The sequence below is a fragment of the Pristis pectinata genome, chromosome 7, assembly GCF_009764475.1.
Source record: "Pristis pectinata isolate sPriPec2 chromosome 7, sPriPec2.1.pri, whole genome shotgun sequence".
NCBI lineage: Eukaryota > Metazoa > Chordata > Chondrichthyes > Rhinopristiformes > Pristidae > Pristis > Pristis pectinata.
In genome coordinates this window covers 67125364-67152454 of record NC_067411.1, presented here as the reverse complement: position 1 = coordinate 67152454, position 27091 = coordinate 67125364, and positions in this window count along the sequence as shown.

Genomic DNA, 27091 nt, shown 5'->3' with positions numbered 1-27091 from the left:
ATGGAAAGAGCTGCCAGAAGAAGTGGTTGAGGCAGGTACAATAGTATCATTTAAGAACCACACGGATAGGTACATGGAGGGGAGGGGCTCAGAGGCATATGGGCCAAATACAGGAAATTGGGTCTAGCTGGGGGGACACTATGGTCAGCATGGACTCATCAAGCCAAGGGCCTGTATCCGTGCTGTATTGCTTTATCACTCTATATCTGACATTAATCCTTTTATGATTCCACTGCTGCAAAACCAAAATCATGTCAAGTACTAGTAATCCCACAGAACGCCATTGTGAGCCTAAGGAATATCCCTCATTCCAATTAAAACTAGTATGCTTACTTAGTCTAGAGCACACATCGTTGTTCAGATATTGAGAAAGGATTCTGGTTACCAACTAACAGTGGAAGAACAGACATTGTAAAATCAGAAATGTTCAGAAACCTCTTGCAGTCAACTTTAATGCCTCAGACTTGCTCCCCTCAATAGGTGTAAAAGTGCACCCATTCCACTATTTCCTTTGATAATAAAGTGCAGCTGAAAAACTAAACTTACAAATTGTTAAAAGCATTAAACCAACTCCCAGTTCCTCATGTAATCACATGTTGGATGCTGTTTATTTGAGGTATAGAAACCTTTATGGATTGTACAAGTATGAAGGTTTGCATTTAGGAGTTTCAATAACAACTCAACCAGCCCTGGGAAATCTGAAAATTCAATCATCTATGTGGGAGGAATCTAAATAGTGTAGGTTGAGCTACTTTGGAAGTGCAGACATCAATGGGTTGCCTTATGAAGTAACATACATTAAAATGGCAAACCTATCAACATTTCCATGTGAATCCCCAGAATGAAACTAAGGTGGAAATTTGATACTTGTGGCTATTGTTAGAGACATATTTGAAAGTCAAAGCTGAGTTCATTGTAATATGTACAACTACATGTATGCTCAGATGCAGTGAACAACTTAGTTGCAGCAGCATCACAGGCACATAGCATCGGGTAAGCAGCATTCACAAGAAAAACATAAATTATACACAATTTTTACAAGAAAGAACACAATTGGAACAAAAAAAAGTCCATTGTAGTGCAAAGTGATCAAAATAGTCATAGTGTTGCTACGCTGAGGTAGTTGAAGGGAAGTAGCTTTCCTTGAACCTGGTGGTATGGGACTTCAGGCTTCTGTACCTCTTGTCTGACAGTAGCTGCGAGAAGATGGCATGGCCTGGATGGTGGGGATCTTTGATGATAGATGTTGCCTTTTTGAGGCAATGTGTCATGTAGATACTATGGATGGTGGGGAGGGATGTGCCCATGATGTACAGAGCTGAGTCCACTACTCTCTGCAGCTTCTTATGTTCCTGCATATTTGAATTTCCATACCAGACCATGATGCAACCAGTCAGGATACTTTCAACAGCAGAGACACAAGAGAATGCAGATGCTGGAATCTGGAGCAACAAAGAATCTGCTGGAGGAACTCAGCAGGTTGAGCAGCATCTGTGGGAGGAAAGAAATTGTCAATGTTTTGGGTCAACACCCTGCATCAGGATTGAGAGTGGAGAGGAGAGATGGCCAGCTTAGAGAGGAGAAGGAAAGTAGCGAGAAAGGATTCCGAGGTGATTGGTGGACTGAGGAGGGGTGTAAGATGACAGGCAGGTAGTGCCAGGTAGGGGAGGTGAGTGGGAGTGGAGTTGGAAGACTGTGGCAGGTGAATAATAAATGGAAGCAGACAGAGAGAGAGGAAAAAGAAAAAAAAACAACAGATGGAGCAAGGTGGGGAGAGGGGAGGGTGAAGAAGGGAGACGGCTGCTGGAGGGAGATAAGCAGGAACACAAAGTGCTCCCAGAACTGGATTCAGTTAAGTACTTTCAACAGTACATCTGTAGAAGTTTGTAGTCCTTGATAGCAATTCTGACTGCAACCACAATACTGCCCGATAGTCATTAAACAGCAAAAGCGAAACACTGTGCCTGCTGGAAATCTGAAATTAAAATAAAAAATACTCAGTACTCAGCAAGTAAGGAAGCATCTGAAGAGAGAGAAACGATGTCACCATTTTCAGTCAAGGAATTTTCATTTGAACTTAGATCAATGATCTTTCATCAGAATTTAGAGATACAATATATGTTTAGATGCAGAGAAAATGGAAGAGGAGAGGAAAGAACAAAAGGGAAAAGAAAAGATGAATGAACTGCAACCTCTAGAACCACTGGGGAAGGCCCTGGAAAGTTGTCTGGATCTATAGATGCTACTGGATGAGCATTGCTAAGATAGTCTGGCTGTCTTCTGGCTTCGCCTAATTAATCTCACTTCATTTAAAGCCTCCTGCTACTCCTCTTCCTCCAGGATATAAATCACATAAAGTGAAATTCCCATGGGAAAGCCTATTGTGCAGCTCTCATGTCCTCTCTTATCTTGGAATAGAATACATTCCAGGGATACAGAAGTACAGAAGTTTCTTGAGGACAGGAGTAATTTTTATTAATAGAGATATTGTTAAGATATCTACAGGTAACTTCAGTTAAGCATCCTCTTAACCAAAGATATCCACGTCGATGAACAGGTCATGTAAAACCACACCTTTAAAACAGAGAGGAAAGGAACATGAAGGCCATGGGAGCCGGGATGGGTGGCATCAACCTGTCCCAATTTTACCATCTGTGCTGGAAGCCTTTGTGCAGATGGGTATTTCTTGAATTGCATCCACGCTCTCCCACTCTAAGCTAAATTCCTGTTATCAAGGCAAAGTACCCAATTTATGCCATGCTGACCCTTGAACTAAAGGAGGAGGATTTCATCGTGATTTATCCATCCAATCCTGGAATAACTTTTTATCAATTAAGGAGCAAACTCACCAAGTAACTTTGGCGATTGGTGAACTAAAGCCTACAGATTCAACAACTGAACGTCGGGGATTGTGTAAGGAATATTGGGCATGTGCTAGTAGTCTGTGCCCTATTAAACTCAATGGGTTTGGCATCACTAACCTAAGACCAGAATTTAAGGAGTAATTCTAGATTTCAAAGATTTTATATGGATGTGGGTTTTAAAATTTCCTTTCCTTGCAATGATCTAATGAAAATCATGAAGTCCCTTCCATACTTGTAGACATTTCCTCCAACCCTATCCCCACAAAGTACAATAATTTCAGAGAACATGAGCAGCATATGGCTGGCTGCTCTGTCAGCTAGATCTGTGCCAACCGATGTTTTCAAACCATAAACTCACAAAATCAAATGTATGAAGAAAATTGCTGGACTGGAGCCTAACCTGTGTTTGCCTTTGGCATCCATTAAGCTTAAAGTGAATTACCTGGTATGAAAGTACATTTGTCAAAATTCATGGTAAACTACAACCATTACTTAGGATCAATGCTGAGGGAGTTATTTAATGCTGGATCTTTAAATATTCATCTATTTGCTTTTTTATGGCTTTTTTAAATCCATCTTTAATTATCTTTTTCTTGTTTTTTGAACTTATAAAACATATTGCTTGAACAAAAGGAAAAGCAAGTGACTTGTACCCACATTTCTATATTGGGCCAATTTTTAATCAGATCGACATTTAACATGGTTGCAAGTGGTTCCTGGCTTGACTCTCATTCCCTTAGTCAATATTGTGCTGATTAGTGCCTTCACCAAAAAATTTAAGTTCTACGGTTAGTTAACCTCTAAGGCAGTGACGCTGAAAAAAGCACCACAGTCTGATAATTAATTATTCTGGCTGGGATGCTTTGCCAACATCAGATATGTGAGCATCAGATGAGAACAGCAAACGCTTGGTTCATGATTAAATAACTTGCTGATGCTCATCATCTAAGCTTCAATATTAAAAGTAACTCAAGGATGAGGCTCAGGAAGACTGTCAGACCTTATGGAATTGTATTCTACGATAAATTCGTAACATCAGGAGAGATGAGGAAAGGGATGTAAACAAGAGGTATGAAACTAGAGATAATATACTACTTTTCGCAAACCCTTGACTTTAAGATCCAATAACATACTTTTGAAATTTAGTCTGTGTTGCAAGATAAAAAATACAATAGCGAATACGTGCATGTAAAGTTCCCACAATTTGGAAGAATTTTTTGATTACCTGCTTTTTTGTATCAGTTGAGAGAAAATATCAGCCAGGACAAAGGGATAACCCATCTGCTCATCCGTCACTCTGTGGTGTGGAACATTTTACGTGCTCAAAAGAGAGCAGAGAAGGCTTCAACTGCTCATTCACAAGAAAGAGCATGGTTGGTACTAACTAGGATTGTCACCCTAGGTTTTCTGTACTCAAGTCTCTGGAGTGGGAGATGATTCTACAGTCTTCTGACTCAGAGACAAGTGTACTGCCAACTGAGTCATAGATCAATCATATTTACAGATGGATATGGTTAAAATATGAGTAGAAACTCAACAGTGAAAAATACATGAGAAGGAAAGCAAAGATTAAAAAATAATTCTCGAGGATGCAATGTTGGATAAATACATTTAAGTTTGACTCAACCTACCTCTGGGCAGGGGAGAGTAGATCTACTGAAAAAATATCTTCAGGAAGAAAAGGACAGTACCATTTTTTAATTAGAAATTTCGTGTTTTGGGAAATAATTGAAGCCAAAGTGGGAGTATAGTTTTGGAGTATAGATGGCAATTGGAGCAAATTAAGAAAAGATATGAAGCCATCTCTTGTCAGTAGCTTTGACTGAAAATGGAATTTCAAGTTTCATGTGAAATACAAGCTAGATTTAAAATAGGCACAGCAATCTCTTGGCTAAGCTGAAAAACAGAAGGCAGACTCTCAGCCCGCAAGAAAACAACCAGCTGATAAAATTATTTACTTTGGCAGCCAAGGACCAGGTTTAAAATGCTTACAACTTCCTTTGGCTTTTGATTAAATTAAAAAACATCCTTATAATCCAGGGACTTTCTCAGGGTCTTCTTACCCCTGGTCACCATACTGTATTATTTTGTATGCCAGGTACCTTTAGGGACTGAGCAAGAATTCAGCTCATGTAAATCACAATCAAAGATTGATTTTTCATGTACCTCCCTCAAAAACAATGATGAAATTTCACATGTTTGGGACGATTTACATCTTATCTGCATAGACTAATGGGATGGATAAACTGTTGAAATCAGCAGGGAGACGTGCTTCTTTCCTGTAGTTGTGTATTTTAAATTGCTCTGAAACATTCCCTGCAACTTATTTGAGGGCCAGTTACTGTCCTTTAGTCTTATCCAGTGACTTCCTGCTGTCTAGATTTATAAAGCCACTAAGCTGACCAGTCACCAGTTCTCCCAGTTTTCAGCTAGAAAGTGACCTACAATATGATAATAAAGTTTGGGACTGAGAATTTGAGGCTTTCACTCAAGCTACTGAGACCAGAGTTCACTGACATTCACCTCAACTTCACCCCTGTCAACTTTGTGCTCTAAGTTAAAATTGGGGCATGTTTATTTTTACTTAAATTTTAAGTCTGCACTTGTTAATATCTTTCTATGCATCCTAGTTCAATATATTCACCAATGAATAAATCTAAGCAAGATGTTTGCCTGTAGACAATAGCCTATCCCAGTGTTGCTATTCCATTTGCTGAGGTAATGGGACAATGTGGTGGCAGCTCATGCAGTATCCAGTAACATTACATATTTCTGTGTTCATTTCCACCAAAAGGCCATACTAACCCATGCCCAGCAGAAAATAAAATCACAGGATTTGATTAATAATGGAATTTGTTTTTGAAAACCTTAGCCTAGCTGGGAGCATGATAATTTTCCCTGGAGAATGTCAAAATCATCTGGTCAGACTTCAGCAGAAGAACTTCAGAAATAAAGAACAAATATTTGTGTCTTTTGTATGGGGACCTCATTTATCTATTTAAAAGTGACAGAATGAGTACTTGGTGAGATAAGGTCACATACAAATCAATTAAGTTCGCTAGTTCACAGTCATTATTAAAGTAAAGTAGCCCTGCTTCATGTCATCTTCACCATACTGGTGAACAGTAGTTCTCATATTTCTGGCTTTTTTAAATGACATAAGAAATTGAAATAAAAACAATAAAATACTGCATATACTGGAAATCTGAAGTAAAAACAGAGGATGTTGTAATCAGCAGATCAGGCAGCATCTGTGGAATGAGAAACACAATTAATTCATCAGGTCATCAAAACGTCATTGACCCGAAACATCAGTTTGCTTCTCTCTACATAGATGCTGCATCACCTACTGAGTCTTTACAATGGTCTCCATTTTTATCTAAGAAACTGAACCTGTGTTTTGGTTGCCAGCCCAGGATAGAACCTTCTCACCCTGAAGTAAGGTGTTCTTTCACCAGTCAGCCTGATTCCAGTGTCAGTTTTCAATCAAACTGATTACCTCACTCATTTGTGAAATCTACAAAACACTTTCAATAACCCCCTAATGATTTAAAGTAGAACTATCAAAGCAGCAATGAAGTGAAACTCAATCAGTAGAATGTTAAACTATCCTCTCTCTGTATCAGCTGCCATCTGAAACTCAGTCAGCATACCCCATACCTGTTGTCCAGTGAACCTCCTGAAAGGAAGCTAAATTTCAACCAGTAGAGCATCCTTTCACCACATCTTTCTGTACAAAGATAAGTTAATTAGAATACAAAGTTCATGCACCCAATCAAATTTCTGCAAAACTTGTTTTCAATGAACCTGGTTAATATCTGATCAAGATGCACTGGGAACCATTTCCTAAATTTACCTGCTGTATATCACACAATTCATGTCCCAGTTCAAGCGTGATTTCAGGAACTACTAGACCCCAAATGTGTCTCATTAGTCTTCAGTTAATGTTCATGTTTCTTTCAGGGAATAAATTGCGTATTTTTTAAATCTTTCTTCTTCTGGGTTTATTCATTTTCATACAAGGAACAATAATGGATACAGGGTTTGAATTTGTAATACAATCAGTTATTTCATTCAGACAGTCCATACGATGGTTACCATGGAAATAAGGGTATTAAAGAGCACTGGAAATGATACTTTTCTAAATTTCCAGTTACTGGAGCCACAGCCTCCTCTACTGCCACGTTGAGGCCAGACACAGGTTGGAGGAACAACACCTCGTATTCCGCCTTGGGAGTCTCCAACCTGATGGCCTCAACATTGATTTCTCTAACTTCCGGTAACCCCACCCCTTCTTTTTCTTCCCCCCCCCCCCACTCCTTTGTCTTCCCTTATCCCTGTGGCTCCCTTCCCCCACCTTGATGACCTGCCCATCTCCTCTCCTCCCTTCCTCCATCCTTTACTTCATGGTCCACTGCCCTCTCCTACCGGATTCCTTCTTCTTCAGCCCTTTGCCTCTTCTACCTATCACCTCTCAGCTTATTACAACTTCCCCCCTCCGTCACCCACCTACCTTCCCCCTATCACCTGAACTCACCTATCACCTGCCTGCGTCTGCTCCTCCCCCTCCCCTCACCTTCCTATTCTGGCTTCTGCCCACTTCCTTTCCAGTCCTGATGAAGGGTCTCAGCCCGAAACGTTGACTGTTTATTTCCCTCCATGGATGCTGCCTGACCTGCTGAGTTTCTCCAGCATTTTTTGTGTATTGCTCCAGATTCCAGCATCTGCAGAATTTCTTGTGTCACCTTATATTCCATGTTGGTTATGAGGTACCATAAAATCTCCTTGTGAGGCATCATAAATTTAAAAGCTTCATTTTTAACCTGATTTGATGCCAGTGTTGTTATTTTAGAGTTCAACTCTACAGAGAAGGCCTGCTCCAAAGTTTGAAGACATGAGCACACATGAAGTAGCAGAAAGGACTCCTACCACTTCCTCCTTTCACCAGCACTATTTAAGAGGATCATCAACTACTTTCAGGTTAAAAATTTTATAACCATTTTATGTTGCTCAGTATAATCAATAGTTTCTCAATGATATTCTGCATTGAAGCTAACATTCCTGCAATCCCACATAAAACATTCTCTCTAGAACTGCAACATCTGATTGGTGAAGCCTATATATTTTTCCCCAACTAACTATTTTCTTGGACTCCTGACGTCTTCACAAAAGATGTTTGCAACATCGAATGACGACATTTTTTTAGCCACAAATCCCTGATAACTTATGGACATAAAGAGACTACTTTTGTGAAGAAGCCCATCATCAGTGTTTGCTTAAAGACTTATCAAGTCCGCTTGACAACTATTAGTTATCCACGTTTTACCTCCTTTTATTATATTGACATCTCCATTCTAGAAAATGTTGGCTTTGATATTTGCAACATTAGATCCATCTCCAACTTCACCAACTCCAAACCAGCTCGAGTGAAACTCTAATAATCTGGCTCCCTTTAGACTTTAGAGGTGAAGGACTGGCAGATGTTTGCAGATGATTGGATATAGTTCCAATTAATACATTAATCCATTTTTAATTCACTTTTATTAGATGTTACACATGATAATAAATTTTCCAGTGTATCAGATGAGTTTAAAGAGAGCACAGGAAACAAAATCTGGTGAGTTGAAAGGGAACATGGGAACAGGCCCTTGGTGAGCTTAAATGGATCATGGGAAGTGGAACCTTGGTGACTTTAAGGGGAGTGTTGGATACAGGGCTTAGGTTAGTTTAAAAGGAGTGTGGGAGATGGGGCCCCAGTGCGTTTAAAAGGAGCATGGGAAGCAGGGCACTGGTGAGTTTAAAGTGAGTTGGGAAAACAGGGTCCCAATAAGCCAGATGCTGAACCATTGGGATTTCTGAATGACATAATAGCAGATTATTGGATTTTTCCTGTACCATGCCCCAAGTTGGGATAGCCATGAAACTCTTTATGTCGATTATCATGGGAATTCCACCAGACCAAATGTTTTCTCATACTTCTACCCTGGAAATATTACAGCTAAAATCCAAACTAAGGCCACCATTTTCTTTTTGGCCTGTTAGCATCCAGGGAGTCAACTTCCCAGGAATGTTGAAAACTAAGTGGGCTGGGAATATCCCTGCTTCTTCCCACTTGTCAACAAAGGCATTGATTTTCTTTTTGATGATCTTGCAGAGCATTTCTCTCAGGCAGTAATGTAGTAATGAGCAAAGGTGATGTCCCAGATCAGCGGAGAGGAAGGAATTTCCAGAGCCAGTCAAATTAAAACCTGGGCCTGGGTTCAAACATCCAGTCCACCATGATCCAGCTTCCAGTTAGTTGTTGATTGAGTTCCTCTGGCTGATAGTTTTTAGCATTATACAAAGTTGTTAAAGTCTACAAGGAGAGATGAGGCCAGTGTTGAAGGGCACTGTCCTGACTCCAAGGCTTTTGCACAATCAGTTGCTCTCAGGTACCTGTGCATTAATGGGTGATCCACTGAGGTACAGCATGTCTGGGAAATTAAGCAGCAAGCATACGGAGCTTATCTAGGAGAAGAGAAGGAGAGAATTACTCTCAAGAGAAGGCTATATTGTGCCAGGGCTTTCAAGAGCAATACTTGTACCCGAACCTCAACAAGGACCTGCCTTCCCTATCCATCATGCAACTCCACTTTCAGATATGCAGATTGGCTTTAAGCAGAGCAGGCTATATTTATGTAGTTGAAGTCTCTCACAATTTGGGCCACTGCTCGGTTTGTAGCTTCTCAGAATCACAGTTATCATTGACTGCATGCTACAACCCTGAAATCAGGAAGTGCAAGTTAGTGTACTGCCTGCAATGGAATCAAAGAGCGCAGGTGAATCTTGCATTGCAATGCCCAAATTAGTTTTCAAGGCTGTCTAATTTAGCCTCACCAAATTTCTATATTGCAAAAGATTTTCATTCCCTAATACAAAGTTTAGTTTCTTCCCTCCAAATCAAATGTTCCTACCTGTTATATCTCATCTAAACTGCATCAGATTTCTCTTTTGAATAGTGGTGAGTGTTATGTTTGTTCTTCATCACGAGACAAACTTGGCGTGGGTTTAACATCTGAATATTTATTGAAAAACAACAAAACAACAGACTGCACAGACTTACAACATCAGGCTGGCTGGCTTTTCCCGCTCTTTCCAGGCACCTCCTGTTTCCCCCATGTGACCCCTTGCATTGCCTGCTGGGAACTGTAGTTCTTTATTATAACTACATAACAACACATAACAACACATCTTCCCCCTTTAAAGAAAAAAACAAACACAATACTTTGTCCTTGTAAACCTGCCAAGAACTCTTGTCCACTCAGCAGCTTTCAATCAGTCTCTGAGGTGGTTTTATGGTCCTTTTTGGTCTGGTACTTGTTTCCGCAGGTGTGTTGCTTTCATTTGCTGCATTGGTGTTTTCCTGGGAACTCTGGTCCACGTGTTCATTTTCTCCATATGCTGGCCCCTTTGGCGTACTGACAGGAGACGGGTCACAGCCATGGGTTGGAGCTTGTGGTTGTAGATCCACGTGGTTCCTCCTCAGAGGTGTCCCTCACTCCATCTGGATCTGGTATGAATGTGGATTTACTTCCTCTTGCACAACTCCTTGCATGGACCATGTGCCAGAATCATGATCTCAGATTCGTACTTGATCCCCAGGCTTCAAGACTGGTAGGCTTTTCGCTGTCTTGTCATGATTCCGTTTCTGTTTTTCTTTCCCTTCCTCTTTAGCCTGTTTGACCTTGTGTGCTCCTTCAGGTGTCAACAGGTTTTCATGTATTGGAAGGTTAGTGCGTATGCGTCAACCCATCAGCATTTGGGCTGGTGAAAGGCCGTTCTGCAGTGGCGCACTTTTGTAAATCATTAGATTTCTATGGAAATCCTCTCGTCCATCGTGCATTTTCTTCATGAGACCCTTCACCACCTTAACTGAACTCTCTGCTAGGCCATTAGCTTTTAGGTGATGTGGGCTTGAGGTTATATGTCAAAACCCCCAAACATTGGCAAAGGATTCAAATTCACTGCTCGAAAATTGTGGACCATTGTCTGATACTGCTTCACATGGAACTCCATACCTCGCAAACACAGCTTTCAGGAACGTGATAACTGCTTTGCTGGACGTTGATTGCAGTGTCGCAACCTCTGGGTAATTGGAAAAGTAGTCTGTTACAACAATATGGCTCTTCCCATTACAGTTAAATAAATCCACTCCAACTTTGAAATACGGCCTGTCTGGTACAGGGTGTGGTGTAAGTGGTTCTGCTTGCTGCTTTGGTCTGTAGATAAGGCATATTTCACATGAAGCAGTAGTCCGGCTGATGTCTTGATTCATTCTTGGCCAGTACATCACTTCACGTGCTCTACGTTTACATTTTTCCTCCCCAAGATGCCCTTCGTGTATCTTCTGGAGCATTTCCTTGCATAGTGACACTGGAATCACGAACCTGTTCCCTTTGAAGACCATATCTTTCACTACTGACGGTTCGGCTCTGCATGCCCAATAATCCCGAATATGCATTGGACAGTCATCCTTTGCTGCTGGCCATCCTTTCCATATTGTATCCTTGAGTACTTTCATTGTTTCATCTGCCTCTGCTGCTTTCCTAATCTGCTCTGTTCTATCCGGAGATACTGGAAGAGAGGTGACAATCATGTCAACATAGGCCTGTATATCTGCATTAACCTGTTGGTCACTCTTTTCTGTCTTGTCGACTGCTCGAGACAGAGCATCAGCAGCAAACATATATTTTCCCTGTGTGTAGATCATCTTCACATCATATTTCTGCAGCCTTATCAACATGCGCTGTATCCTCATGGGACAGTCATTCAGTAGTTTGGACATAATTGAGACCAATGGTTTATAGTCTGTCTCCACTTCAATAGCTTGCCCATAGATGTACTGATGGAACCTTTCACATGCATATGTACTGGCGAGAAGCTCATTCTCTATCTGTGCATAGTTGGCTTCCGCACTTGTTAAAGCCCTTGATGCATAGGCCACAGGTTGCCATTTGCCATCATGCTGCTGCAGTAGTACTGATCCAAGGCCGTGCTGGGACGCATCAGCTGATATCCTGATGTACCTTTCCGGATTATAAAATTTCAGCACAGGCTCTTCAGTTAGGACACTTTTCAACGTCTGGAAACACTCTTCTTGCTCATAAGACCAAATCCATTCATTTTGTTGCTCAAGTGGTGCTGACACTGTTGACAGTCGAGGGATGAACTTAGCCAGGTAAGTCACCATCCCTAAGAAACGTCTCACCTCCTCTTTGTTTTGGGGCCTCTCCATGTTTTTAATGGCTGACGTCTTTCTTGGGTCAGGCTTCATTCCCTCTTCAGATATGACATCTCCTATGAAGGTCAGTGTCTTCACACCAAACTCACATTTCTCTTTATTTAATTTCAAATTGACTTCCTTGTCACGTCAAGCACTTGTCTCAGTCGAGTATCGTGTTCCTCCTCGGTGGACCCCCAGACAATGATGTCATCCATCATGGTCTCGACACCAGGTATGCGCTCAAAAATCATGTAGATGGTTTTATGGTAGACTTCTGGTATGGACAGGATCCCATATGGCAGCCGAAGAGAGCGATATCTTCCCTGTGGTGTGTTAAATGTACACAGTCTTGAACTTGCCTCATCAAGCTTCATCTGCCAAAATCCAGATGATGCGTCGAGCTTGCATAAACCATTTGGCACCAGAAAACCGGGACATGATGTCCTCCCATGTTGGCAATTTAAAATGCTCTCTCTTGATGGCTTTATTGAGATATCTTGGGTCTAGACATATCCGCAATGCTCCATTTTTCTTTTGCACAATGACCAGTGAACTCACCCAATCTGTTGGTTCTTCAATTTTCTGTATGACATTCATTTATTCCATGCATGCTAGTTCTTGTCTAAGTTTATCTCTAAGTTGAAACAGAACTAGCCTGGATGCATGGACAACAGGAGCCACTGCCTCATCTATGTGAATTTTCTTTACACCAAGTAAGCATCTGAGCCCCTCAGAGACATCTTCCATGAGCGTTGCGTGGTCATCTTTGGTATGTGAAGCTACTATGAAAACGCTTTTCACTAGGTTGAGCTTTTCACATGCACTCAGACCTAATATTGGCTGTACTCTCTTTTTTACAATCAGTAGCTGTGATTTTAAGTGCTGCCCTTTGTGCTTAAAGGTCACCATACAGCCCCTTTTTATTGGAACCTTCTCTCCTGTGTAGCCTGTCACTCTTAACTTCACAGGGTAAATCTTACTCTTTACTGTGAGAGTCTTATAATCATCCATGGATAACAGATTCACCTGAGCTCCGGTGTCAAGCTTGAATGGAATTACCATCTCATTCACAGTTACTGGAACAATCCATTCTATTTTACCAGCAGCCACAGTCTGTACAGAATCCACAAAGACATCCTCCATTTTCTCATCAACTATGTGCACCTTTCTCTTGTTAGCCCCAGCTTTGCAGCACCTTGAAAAGTGATTCTTCTTCCCACAGCTATTGCAGGACTTCCCATAAGCAGGGCACATCTTTGGAATGTGTTTACCTCCACATCTGCTGCATTTGCTGTTTGAGCCTTCCTCTTTGATTTGCTGTTGCTTTCGGAAACGCCTTGGGAGCTGCTTCTCTGTTTCCATGGCATGCACTGTTGTGTCTGCTCTGTACAGCTCCTTAGCTTGAGCTCATGTGGTTTCTGCTGCCTACACATATTCACCACCTTTTCCAGGGTCAAATCTTTTTCATGCAACAGTCTTTCTCTGAGTCCGTTATCTGGAATTCCACAAACTATTCTGTCTTTAACTAGTGAGATTTCTCAAATCTCCAAGTTCACAAGACTTACTCAGTGTGTGAAGCTCAGCTAAGTATTGGTCGAAGCTAACACTTTGTTTCTGGTCACAGGAAAAGAATTTATATCTCTCAAATATGATGTTTTTACTTGGGATAAAATACTCCTCAAATTTTTCCTTTAAGCTGCCCAACTCAAGAGCTGTCTCTTCAATTTGAAAGCTGTTATAGATGTCCAAAGCATCTTCGCCAATCACGTGCAGAAAAATAGACACTTTTAATTTTTCATCGTTCCTTCCCACTCCACTAGCATCTAAATATATGTTGAATAGCTATTTGAAGTGTTTCCAATTATCGGCTAGATTGCCAGTAAACTGCATAGGTTTGTGAGGACTTAGCTTATCCATAACGGGAACTCTCGGCCTCTCACCTGAATCTCTCTTGGCAAATCCGGTGACTGCTGAACTTCAGGAACAATGTCCTGCTTCGCCACGCCAGCCAGCTTTTTCTCCATCTTTTTACAGCTTTTCTTTCATACTCACTGAGTCTCTTTCTCAATTGCACACAGTATCCATTTACTTTCCTTGTTCAGACCTCACACCAACTTCTGACACCATGTTATGTTTGTTCTTCATCACGAGACAAACTTGGCGTGGGTTTAACATCTGAACATTTATTGAAAAACAACAAAACAACAGACTGCACAGACTTACAATACCAGGCTGGCTGGCATTTCCCACTCTTTCTAGCCACTTCCTGTTTCCCCCATGTGACCCCCTTGCATTGCCTACTGGGAACTGTAGTTCTTTATTACAACTGCATAACAACACATAATAACACAGTGAGGCTAATACAACTCACCGAGATCATGAAGGAAATGAGAGAGGAACTACCAGAGTGTGCATGTACTTGAGTAGTTGAACTCAGAACTTTGAATATTTTTGTACACTTTCTCCTCTTCCATAAGCTGACCATAGATGTGGTACTGAAAGCAACATAATAGCAAGAAATTGTGACACATGTACCAGATAAACAATAAACTTGTGGGAAGAAGTTAAATTTGATGTGATCAGGTGTAAATAAATTTTAACAGTATGCTCAGTTACATGTGCTGAGGTGCAGCCCCAATAGCACTGAAAAATTATGGAATATCATTCCTTGAAAATATGGTTGGAGTGATTTTAAACATATGGATATTTTTCTTTTTCTGTTTGTTTCTTTTATCAATTTCTCCTAATGCCATAATTTATTCTCAATCTCTATTTTGCTTTCAGTCTAGGGTATAATTCTTGGTTGAGAAGTTACAATGTTAATATTGTTGGGGCCACTTTAGAAGGTAGAATGGAGAAATCCCATATCTCTAGGTTTTCCCTGAATGCTGAGGAGTTTAGCACATAGTGGGACCAACTTATTTTCTCACTTTTCCAAGTCTGTTGAAGGGTCCTTGACATAAAACATCGATTCTGTTCTTTGCCTACTGATGCATTTGAACTGCAGAGTGCTTCAAGCATTTATTTGCTTTCGATTTCCAGCATCTGCAGTTTTTTGATAAAATTACCTCCTCCCACTTTGATTCCTCTAAGGAATCTATTCTGGTCTCCCAGTTTCTCCTTCTTAATCATATTTGCTCCAGTGATGAGATGTTGTAAACCAATGCCTTTAAGATAGCTTCATTTTCTTTTTAACTGTGGCTTTCTTTTCACTATAGCTGACAGAACGTTCAACTGCACCTCCTCCAGTTCCTGCACATCTGCCATCACCTCTCCACCCAGCCATAATACAGACAAGGTTCCTCTTGTCCTCACCTTCCACTCCCACATGACTCCATATCTCAACAAATCATCCTCCATACTTTCTGTCATGTCTGACAGGATTCCACCATCAGATCCCTCCCTTTTCAACTGTCTGAAAAGAACATTCCTTCCCAAGATCCCTGGTCTACTCTTCCATTTCCATCAACCATTCCCCTTTTTGTGGCCCTCTCCTATGCAACTGTGGGAGATGCAACACCCGCTCTTCTTTTTCACTCTCTCTGTTTTTTGTTTGGTTTGGTTTGCACCCTATCACTCACATTCCCACTGTTCTCTCCACCCTTCCCCCTCTCTGCAACTTAAAACATACTTGTCTTCTCACTTTCCCAGTTCTGATGGAGGGTCCTTAACCCAAAATTTCAACTCTGTTTCTCTCTCCTCTGCTTTTGTTAGCCCTGTTACTTTGTTTCCAAATTAGACTGGAAGTTCTCAACAAAATTACCTATTTTCCCTCTCAATAAAAGAAAGGCTAATTAAAACACAAGCTAGCATGGAGATTAGCATCAAAAGCAACAGCCAAGCCCTGAAATACTCTTTGTAAAGGTGCTGTCGAGACTCCTGCCTCCTCACGAGAAATTAGGAACTTCAGAACAGGCATTCATTAGTAGCATCTGCTCATTTTGTCTTTTATGAGAAGAACTATGAAGAGATTATAAAAATTTTTCTATGATTGTCAGGAATGTCTAGTGAAGCAACATGAATGGAGGAAGCACATTCCTGGCTGAGGCTGAAAATTCCTTAATACTTCTGTTCAGTTAGTTAACCCTCTGTAAGATAGATAAACACCAGCATAAAATTGTCCATCAAAGCTCGCAGTATGAAGTGTAAATCAAAGACCAGCTTTTCCATTTATGGACACTTAACTGAGTATGGGACCCTAGGGCTTTACTCCAGACACTGTGTGCTTTTTCAGGTGGTCTAAGATCCACAAATATTTGACACTAACAATTGCTGTTCAGTATTCATTCTCAAATATCAGCAATCCTCATTATCACACACTTTTAAGGGTCTGGATTCGTACTATAAAACCAATCTCAGTAATCAAGCTAAGTAACTAAAGGTCGATTTGTCAAATCCTATGTTCAGATAAATGATCTAAACACCAGACTGCTCAAGTTACCAACTATTTTATTAATATGTGTGACTGTTTGAAGACCATCAACAATGATTGCAGCATATGCCTTCTAATTATTACAGCTTAAGTTCTTTAGCTTTGTTCTTTAGCTAAGCCATAATTCCACTGTGTGGTAAATATATCTATAGTGAACTGCCTATTCATCAAGAACGGTTACAATGGTTTGAATGTTAATGTACTGAAACTCTGGCACAGGTTGGGGACTGGTCAGGGACGAGAATGTGTTGGAAACTTGGAGATGTGTGAAGTGCATTTGTAAAGTGGGTTTTTTGACATAGTTGATGCATTGATGTATCATTTCAGGTCATGCAACTGATGGCCTCATGTGGACGTGACACTGATCCAAACACGCTATTTGAAGGAACCTTGTGTTGGGAATCAAGGAGGGGAGGTATCAAAATGGAATCTTGCTTCAGTGAAACCTTCTTGTACGTGCTGCTGGGAGTTGACTGGAAAAGAATGTTCCCTAGCAATGGAGGAAGAAGCCAGTTGTGAAAACTGGAAGGGCAAGGTTGAAGCTGGTGGAGGAAAGCAGTAGCAGGAACATGCATGCCACATGCATGGATTCAATGTATAAAGTGTTGCAATGACATAGCAGGAGCAGAAAAGGTGAGAGATGGTGCACTCGCCTGAATCCTGATGTGCATATCACCCCAGCCAGAACATTCTCAAGTCTGCTCCTGTACATTGCTCCTCACGTGAACATACCGACAGGAGCTCCCTGTCTGTCTTTACATTTCAGTACATCGCTATCTATCTATTCACTACTGACAATCATTTCATCCTTAAGCGATGCCATGCCTCTCTCTCATAGTCACCAAAACAATGATGTTCTCTCCATCCATTAACACATGTCAACATTTTCAATTATAGATCTCCTCTTTTCGCCATGAAGGAAGAAGAAAGTTTAGGGCACAAGGGAAGCAGAATTCCCCCACCTGCCAAATCATGACCACCAAGTGCTAAAGAACAGGCAGTGGGGGATAGCGAAGTCTCGGCATACCTGGTCATTTGAAATTGAGAGATAGGGGCTTCCCGACCATCTGGTGACAAAACGAAATATCAAATGGCCTGTTGCCTTCAGCACTCAAACCATGTTAAGTGATTGGAATGTAATCATGTGCAAATGATTAACTAATATTTCTTGTCTAGACTGTAATCATTCATGACTTTTATTTCCTGGAGGGCCTTGATGCAGTAAGAGCTAAGCTGCCAACTGTGAAGACAATGCTGAAATCATCAGTTAAAATCCATGGGTCAATCCCTCTGAAGGTGCAATGTGCAGATCATCCACTCTAATACTCACACGCCATGATGCAACCAGTATCCTGACTGATTGTATCATGGTCTAGTATGAAAACTCAAAAGCATAGGAATGTAAGAAGCTGCAGAGAGCAGTGGACTCAGCCCAATACATCACGGGCACATCCCTCCCCACCATTGATAGTATCTACAGGAGGCACTGCCTCAAAAAGGCAACATCTATCGTCAAAGATCCCCACCATCCAGGCCATGCCATCATCTCGCAGCTATTATTGGGCAGGAGGTACAGAAACCTGAAGTCCCACACCACCAGGTCCAAGAACAGTTCCTTCCTTTCAACTATTCTGTTCTTGAATCAACCTGCACAACCCTAGTCACTATCTCAGTATAGTAACACTATGACCACTTTGATCACTTTGTTTTGTTTTGTTCGAATTGCGTTCTTTCTTGTGAAAAGTGTATACAATTTATGTTTAATTTATGGTTTTCTTCTGAACGCTAATTATCTGATGCTATGAGCGTGTGATGCTGCTGCAAGTAAGTTTTTCATTGCCCCTGTGCATGCATATACTTGTGCACGTGACAATAAACTTGACTTTGACTTCAATGAGTCCAGTGAGCCGGACAGTTGGTTTTCACTTAGCGGATTCACAGATCCAAGAGCAAGGGCAGGTGGTGGGCAAGCAGTGGAAGGGGCATTGAGCAGTACAGTGACAGAATTGATATCTAGATCAGAACCTTTACAAAGGAACCTTTCTTGTTCTTTTACACAGCTCCTTTACTCTCACCCTCTGAAGTGATGTACAGGTGGGGATTAAGTCCCATCCATGGGTCTCTAATGGGATTCTTAGCCTTGTTGGCTGAACTTAAAAATTGAAAATGCTGGAAAGACTCAGAAGGTCAGGCAGCATCTGTGGGAAGAAAAAGAGATTTAACATATCAGATGCTCTGCACTGTGGTCATCCAATCTGAACTTGGTTTCTCCAACGTAGAGGAAACTACAGTGTGAGTACCAAATGCAGTACACTAGATCAGAGGAAATGCAAGTGAAGGACCGTTTGGGTCACTAGATGATGGAAAAGGATGAGATGAAAGGGCAGCTGCTGCATCTCCCATAGTTGCATGGAAAATACCAAAAGGAGAATGGTTGGTGGGATGGAAAAGTGGACCAGGGAGTTACAAAGGAAGCGGTCTCTTTGAAATGCTGAGAGGAAAGGGGAAGAGAAATATATCTGGTGGTAAAATGTTGCTGGAGCTGGTGGAATTTGTGAAGGATGATTGTTTGGATGCAGAGGCCGTTGGGGTGGAAGGTAAGAACCAGTGGAATTCTACTTCTCGCATATACAGTTTTTTTGATTTTCATTTGTTGAACAGATGCCTCAGAGATTATTTGGATTTGCATAAGCCTGTGCGACCCAGAATTTGAAGAGGTCTGTGTAAGAAGAGACCAGCACACAAAATACTGAAGGAAATCAGTGGGTCAGGCAGCATCTATGGAGGGAAATGGACAGTTAACATTTCCGGTCGAGACCCTTCAACTGAAAGGGTCTCAACTTAAAACGTTCACTGTCCATTTCCCTCCATGTGTGTTGCTCCAGATTCCAGAATCTGTAGTCTATTGTATCTCCTGTATAAGACGACTCTAAATTATTGCAAACGTTGGAGCTCCAGTATAATTTAAAACTCTTTGTTTCTGGTACTATATTTCATTAATGTATGAAAATCCTACTCATTTTAATAGAAAATATATTGGATCAACACACAGATGACTACAGTGATTTTAATCTGTACAGTGAAAAGAGAGGCTAATAGAAGTCACTGAAGTCAAGAGTAGTAGGGGAGCAGAATAGCATGTAGATGGCAGAATTCTGTATAGGTTTTACGACTTGTTAGATAGAGCTTGGAAAGGAGAGCTATATTGTAGTTAAAAGAATGTCAATGAGAATGGAGATGAAAGATTCATTAGCAATAAAGATAAGGTGGAAACAGGGAAAGTGAAATTTCCCCATGAAGTAATAGTATTTTGTTAAAAGAGAAGTCTGGTATCTTTGGCATATGAAATACAAACAGTTAAGGATATCAATATAAAACGTCAACTTTATCTTTACAGACTCTAAGTATTCCAGAATTCTCTCATTTTCCCTTAGATTTCCAGCATGCACAATGTTTTATTTACACAAGCAACTGCAGATGCTGGAATCTGCAGCAACAAGCACAATCTGCTGGGGGAACTCAACAGGTCATGGAACATGGGACATAGAACACTACAGCACAGTACAGGCCCTTCGGCCCACAATGTTGTGCTGACATTTCGTCCTGTGCTAAGATGTATCTAACCCTTCCCTCCCACATAGCCACCCATTTCTCTATCATTCATGTGTCTATCTAAGAGTCTCTTAAATGTCCCTAATGTATCTGCCCCCACAACCTCTGCCGGCAGTATGTTCCACGTACCCACCACTCTCTGTGTAAAAAACTTACCCTTGACATCCCTCTTATACCTTCCTCCAATCACCTTAAAATTATGTCCCCTCGTGTTAGCCATTGAACCGCATCTTTGGGGCGGGGAAGGAATCGTCAATGCTTTGGGTTGAAACCTTGTTGTTGTTCTACCAAATGAAGAAAACTCTTCATAATTCTGTCAAAAAGTGCAATGGCTGATGCAGTTGAATCTGACCTTGAAAAGGGGATGGTTTTGATTATGTGGGTGTTCAAGATTGACTTGCAAGAAAAAGGAAAAACCTCTGTGATTCTACATGAACTCATTGGAAATGAATAATGCACAGTTCTGCTGATGTATCACCCAAGCAGTGAAGGGGAAAATTAGCAGCAGTATGCCCAAGTATCAGTGACAAGTTTCACAAAAGACTCAGCAACTGAACTTCCTCAGTTTATGATCTTGGAATATTTGCCAGAATGGTCCAATGGTATCCTCTAGTGGTAACGCCATTGTAATCACTGCCATCAGGACATTCAGCACAAATCCCTTTCCAAGCCATTTGTCTTACTCCAAAAGAAACTCAGGCTTTCTTCCATCCTTGGGATTTTTGCTAGGGAATTTGACCACTGATACCCACACTGCTTGCTCACTAAGCAATGGTTCTACGTCCAAGGTACTTGGTTGACGTCAATCCCATTGTTAGTCCACTCGGCATAATCGTTACCACACAAGCACTGGCTCCTGACTGGAGCAAACTGAGAGACTTACAGATTCTCCCCTCCACCCCAACCATTATTTTTCTTGTAAAACCAACCTGAACTTCTGATTGTAATGCACATGGAACTGAGAGATATTGGGAATAATCACTGCTCAGGACTTTTGTCAAATCTTCTTTCACATCTGAACTGGTCAAGCCTCTGCAGAATTTCAGCCCAATAAGTTTCACCTAAAATCCATGGATCATTTATGTTAGATGATTTTGGCCTCAGTTTTCTTTCACTGTCCTATTGAAAATTTAATGGAAGAATAAGATTAAAGATAGAAACTGTGCTTCTCCCTAATCCATTTGAATCCTGGCTGCTGTCTGTAATTTATGAGAGATGAGCAGCTCATGGAAGATGGATCAGTTTTCCTGACTTTCATCACTATTACTGCTGAGTCCAGATCCAACTGCAAAGACAGCTGTGACAATCCTGTATCAGTGACACCTGCAAGTGAAAGCTCGAATCCTTACCTTTTTGTTTTAAATGAAGGCCTTAAAACCAGTGGTCCTCTGCCCCTTTTAAGTGGCCCCACCTCTTCTGGTGCTGCAGTGTTGCTTCAGCTGCAGCAATGTTAATTTTTTTTCTCTCTCTTCAGCAAAGGGAGGCTACATCACAGTGGTGGGGATCCTGATGGCTGTCTCCCTTTCACATCAAATAAAGCCTACCCCAGGAAATCTATCAGGGCGGTGTGAAATTGGAGGGCCAGGTCCTGCTCTGTTAGGAACGTAAGAAACTGGCCCACACATCTTGAAATCTGTTTATTTACAATTCCAGATCCATTTCTAATTATAAACTTGACAACTGGCATCACACAGCATGCTTTGGTTCAAACCAGGTAACATTGATTGATTGATGCAAGGCTTTAGTTTTAAGTATACATATTACTATAACATTTAAGGAATCATTTGTTTATGGCTAGTAGAAAATTTCTTTCAGTGGAACAAGTTCCTTTTATATTTAGGCAGAGAACCATTCAAGTAATCATATTTTAGGAGGGGAAAGATGACTGGGAAAATTCTTTCAGTCTAACAAGTTTAAATGTGGATCTGACTGAATGCCTCTCTCAATAAACAGATTAATTAAAAACAATCTAAACATAACGAACCATAAAGGTTGAAACAGTGGTGAATGAGAGTCAACTCAAAAGTTGTACTGATTCAGTTATGAAGGGAGGATTCGGCCATGGTTTCCAATTCTATTTGGAATCTAGTAAATCCAGCTGCAATGAGAGAGAGAGTATGTTTGTGTGTGTGTGTGTGTGTGTGTGTGTGTGTGTGTGTGTGTGTGTGTGTGTGTGTGTGTGTGTGTGTGTGTGTGTGTGTGTGTGTGTACGTGGGTGTCTCTGTGTGTTGTACTGGGACAGAACCTGGACCAGCCTTTCAGAACTGTCTGTCTGGTCTCACACACACAGATCTTTGTATTTTATTCTAAAATAAAAATAGTCACAAGCAAATTAAAAACTGGATTGCCAAATAGTTGTTCAAGAGTGATGAATGCTGATGTCATCCACTGTCTACTGTCTAACACTGGGACCAGAAGTGCCCATCAGCATTCATTATCTTTAAAGCAATTCTTGTAACATTTTACCACTGAATTCTGAAATGTACATAATTGGACTGCCAAGAAATATTTTGCTTGGATCAGGCTCATGTTTGCATTTGGCTTTCTATAAACTGCGCCTGGATGATTACTGAGGAATTTTGGGTCCAGATGCAAGGTATGTCTCAACAGGTCCCTGCTCACACACTGGAAAAAGAAAGTGACCCTCTAACTTTTATCTAAACATTCTTTATTTTAATTTGAAACAGGTTAAACATTATAAACCAAACTTAGAACAACGCAACATACCTCAGACAATGAGACACAGGATTCTGTTCAGGGAAACTTGAATTGAATCACAGCTTGACATATAGACCTTTGAACTCCATCGTTCTCTTCATCTTGGAGCTTAGATTCTAACTTTTTCTGCTTTGTTGAAATAATGGACAGGTATGTGAATGGTGGAAAGTAGGGTTGTGATTATTGAACATTTGAAATATATAAAAAATGTTGCTGAAAATGTGTTAAAGGTAGTACTTCAAGGGCAGTCTTCCATCGGTGCTGGGAGGAGATGGGTAATAGGAAGTTACAATGTAATAGAACAAATTCTGGGTTCTGGTAACACAGGAGCAGCAGTATTGTTTCCCATTGTACCACAGATGTACTATGATGTTTTTCTGGACTCTATTTTTCTTCCAATGGGATTAATGATGCTAGAGTCCAAATTAAAATCATACTATTATTACAGTCAAACAATTGCATGTAGGATTTCTACAGGATTTATTTGGTCTCCCACTGTATTTCTGGAAACCCTGAAGAAACTGTGTAAAAAGAAAACCGTTGCGAAATGCATTGTTAATATTGAGGGTGTTGCTGTTCTGTGATCCATGGTGGCCTCAGACGATCAGTTCAACTCCATGGTTATTCAAGGACATACTAAAGAGAGATCCACAAGCAAGAAATGAGGGTTTGCCTTTTGGATTTAAGAACAGTGGATTTCACCAGGTTCAGGTATAGACCACCAGACAAACATCTGACCTGCTCACTGTACAAGATTGACTAAGACTGAATAAATCATAGAGTCATACAGCATGGAAACAGGCCCTTCGGCCCAACTCGTCCATGCCAACTGTGTTGCCCAGCGAGCTAGTCCCATCTGCCTGCGTTTGGCCCATAGCTCTCTAAGAACATAAGAAATAGGAGCAGGAGTAGGCCATCTGGCCCATCGAGCCTGCTCCACCATTCAATACAATCATGGCTGATCTGGCCATGGACTCCGATCCACCTCTCTGCCTTTTCCCCATAACCATTAATTCCCCTGCTTGGAAAAATCTATGTAACTGTGTCTTACGTATACTTAATGAGGTAGCCTCTACAGCTTCCCTGGGCAGAGAATTCCACAGATTCACTACTCTCTGGGAAAAGCAGTTTCTCCTCATCTCTGTCCTAAATCTATTCCCCCGAATCTTGAGACTATGTCCCCTAGTTCTAGTCTCACCTACCAGTGGAAACAACCTTCCTGCCTCTGTCTTATCTATCCCTTTCATAATTTTATATGTTTCCATAAGATTCCCCTCTCATGCTTCTGAATTCCAGTGAGTATAGTCCCAGGTGACTCAACCTCTCCTCATAGGCTAAACCCCTCATCTCCAGAATCAACCTGCTGAACTTCCTCTGCACCGCCTCCAAAGGCAGTATATCCTTCCTCAAGTAAGGAAACCAGAACTGCACACAGTATTCCAGGTGCGGCCTCAATGGTACCCTGTACAGTTGCAGCATAACCTCCCTGCTCTTAAATTCAATCCCTCTAGCAATGAAGGCCAACATTCCATTTGCCTTCTTGGCAACCTGTTGCACCTGCACACCAACCTTTTGCAATTCATGCACAAGCATCCCAAGTCCCTCTGCACAACAGCATGCTGCAATCTTTCACCATTTAAATAATAATCTGATCTTCTATTTTTCCTTCCAAAGTAGATGACCTCGCATTTACCAATATTTTACTTCATCTGCCAGACACTTGCCTACTCACTTACCCAATCTATATCTCTCTGCAGACTCTCCACATCCTCTGCACAATTTGCTTTTCCACTCAACTTAGTGTCATCAGCAAACTTAGATACGCTACACTTGGTCCCCTCTTCCAAATCCTTAATGTCTAAACCTCTTCTATCCATGTAATTATCTAGATGGATTTTAAATGTTGTTCATGTGCCCACCTCAACTGCTATTTCTGGCAGTTCATTCCAAATACGCAGCAATGCGTGAAGAAGCTGCCCCTGATGTCCCTTTTAAATCTCTTGCCTCTGATCTTAATCCTATGCTTCCTTGCTTTTAGCACCCACTCCCTGGGAAAAAGGCTGTGTGCTTTCACCCTGTCTATGCCTCTCATGGTCTTACATACCTTGATCAGATCACCCTTCAATCTCCTACATTTCAGGGAATAAAGTCCTGATCTATGCAACCTCTCCTTGTAACTCAGGCAGCCAAGTCCAGGCAACATCCTAGTAAATCTTTTCTGCACTCTTTCTAATTTAATAACATCTTTCCTATAACAGGATGACCAAAACTGTACACAATACTCCAAGTGCAGCCTCACCAACATCTTATATAACTGCAACATACAGTAACTTCCCAACTCCCATACTCGATGCCCTGACTGATGAAGGCCAGCATGCCAAATGCCTTCTTCACCACCCTATATGTCTGTGACACCATTTTCAGCGAACTATACACTTGCACTCCGAGGTCCCTCTGTTCCATAACACTCTCCAGTATAACAAAAGTTATCAGAAAAAAATCAAGTAGTGATGCTATGTGTGTTATAGTACATAAATATTGAATACAGTTTGTGCTGACTGCAGAAAGATATCCAGTATTCAGTTCATGTGTTGATTTTTGGAAACTGCACCATGCAACATTCTTCACCCCGGGTGCTTTGAGGTGTCAGGAAAAATCATCAAAGAGGGACTGATGAGTCACAGCATTTTAAGCTTGTGAAACAGAGATCAATCTCTTGAATGTCTGATGATTCAATAGGCTGCCTGGTTTAAGAGAAACAGTGGATTTTTTTGTATTTCAAAATAAACTTTATTCATGAAAATATATACAAGAAATACAAAACAAAACAGTTCATGACTCTCTTTACATTAGTAGTGTTGTTAAGTCTATATATTCATAGTGTCTTAAGTGCTATGCACTTGTAGTGTTAGAAACATTCTGTGTAGAGAGCACCAATGCCACTCGTGTGGCCTTTTGGGATGACTTCAAGAGTTTGAGAGACTTTTACACAAGTCTTTGCCCCTCAATGCCTAATAGCATCAGGACCTTAGACCGGAGTCCTTTCCCACAAAGCCTTTGCAATGGCTGCACCATTCTTCAGCACATCTCTTAGCACATACTACTGCAGCCTGAAGTGTGCCAGTTGGCACCGTTCCCTTATGGACATCTTGTTGCACTGAAAGACCAGCAAGTTTTGGGCAGGCTAAAGTGTATCTTTCCAGCAGCACTTGATATTTGTCTCTGTGTGCGTCCCTGGAAACAGCCTGTAGATCAGAGAGTCAAGTGCTCGGGGTGAACCTTGCCAGGAACACTTGCATTCTTTCCCAGACCTTCTTTGCAAATCCATAGGTCTGCAAAGAAGTGGATGATTGTGCCGTACTCATTGCAGCCATACCAAGGGCACAGGCATTAGGAGTGAGATTCTGACTGTGCAGGAAGGATCCTATGGGAGGTTCCCTCTAACTGCTAGCCAAGTGAGAGCTTGGTGCTTGTTGCTGAGTTCTGGTGATGAGGCGTTCTGCCAAATGGTTTTGACAGTCTGCTTAGGGAACCAGCCCAGAAGACACATTGTGTCCTTCTCTGCGGTGTCTGCTGGACATTCTGTGCTGATCACTGCCTGGTGGATTTGTGGTCAAAGGTGTTTCTCTGAAAGAATTTTTCCACGAAGGACAGGTAGTGCGGCAATGTCCAACTGAATGGAACATGGTGTGGCAACAAGGCCAGGCCCACTCTTTGCAACACCAGGGACAGGTAGAATCTCAGTAAGCAGCGACATTTGGTGTTTGCATAGTTTGGTTCTATGTACAGCTTGATGCAGTCACAAACAAAGGTGACCATCAGGTGCCATGAAACAAGTGGACAAAATTCAACAAGGAAAGCAGAAAGTTGCTGTGAATTCCTGCGTATTGTTTTAAAATTGAAGTAAAACTAGCTTTTAAGATATGGGGATTTTAAAAAAAAACAGATTCACATAATCATCTGACACAATGGCAAAGGAAAAGAAGAAACTTTAGAGGAATTTAAAGAAAAACACCAATAAATTCCTCTGGATGCCTTGATTTCTTCTCCCTTAGTTCACCTTTCCTACCCCATCCCTAACTGGTTCCATTTGCCCATCATCCCCTCCTCATCTGGTTCCACCTATCGCCTACCAGCCTCAGTCTTACCCTCCCACTTCTATATACTGTCTACCTTCCCTCTACACTCTCAGTCCTCATGCAG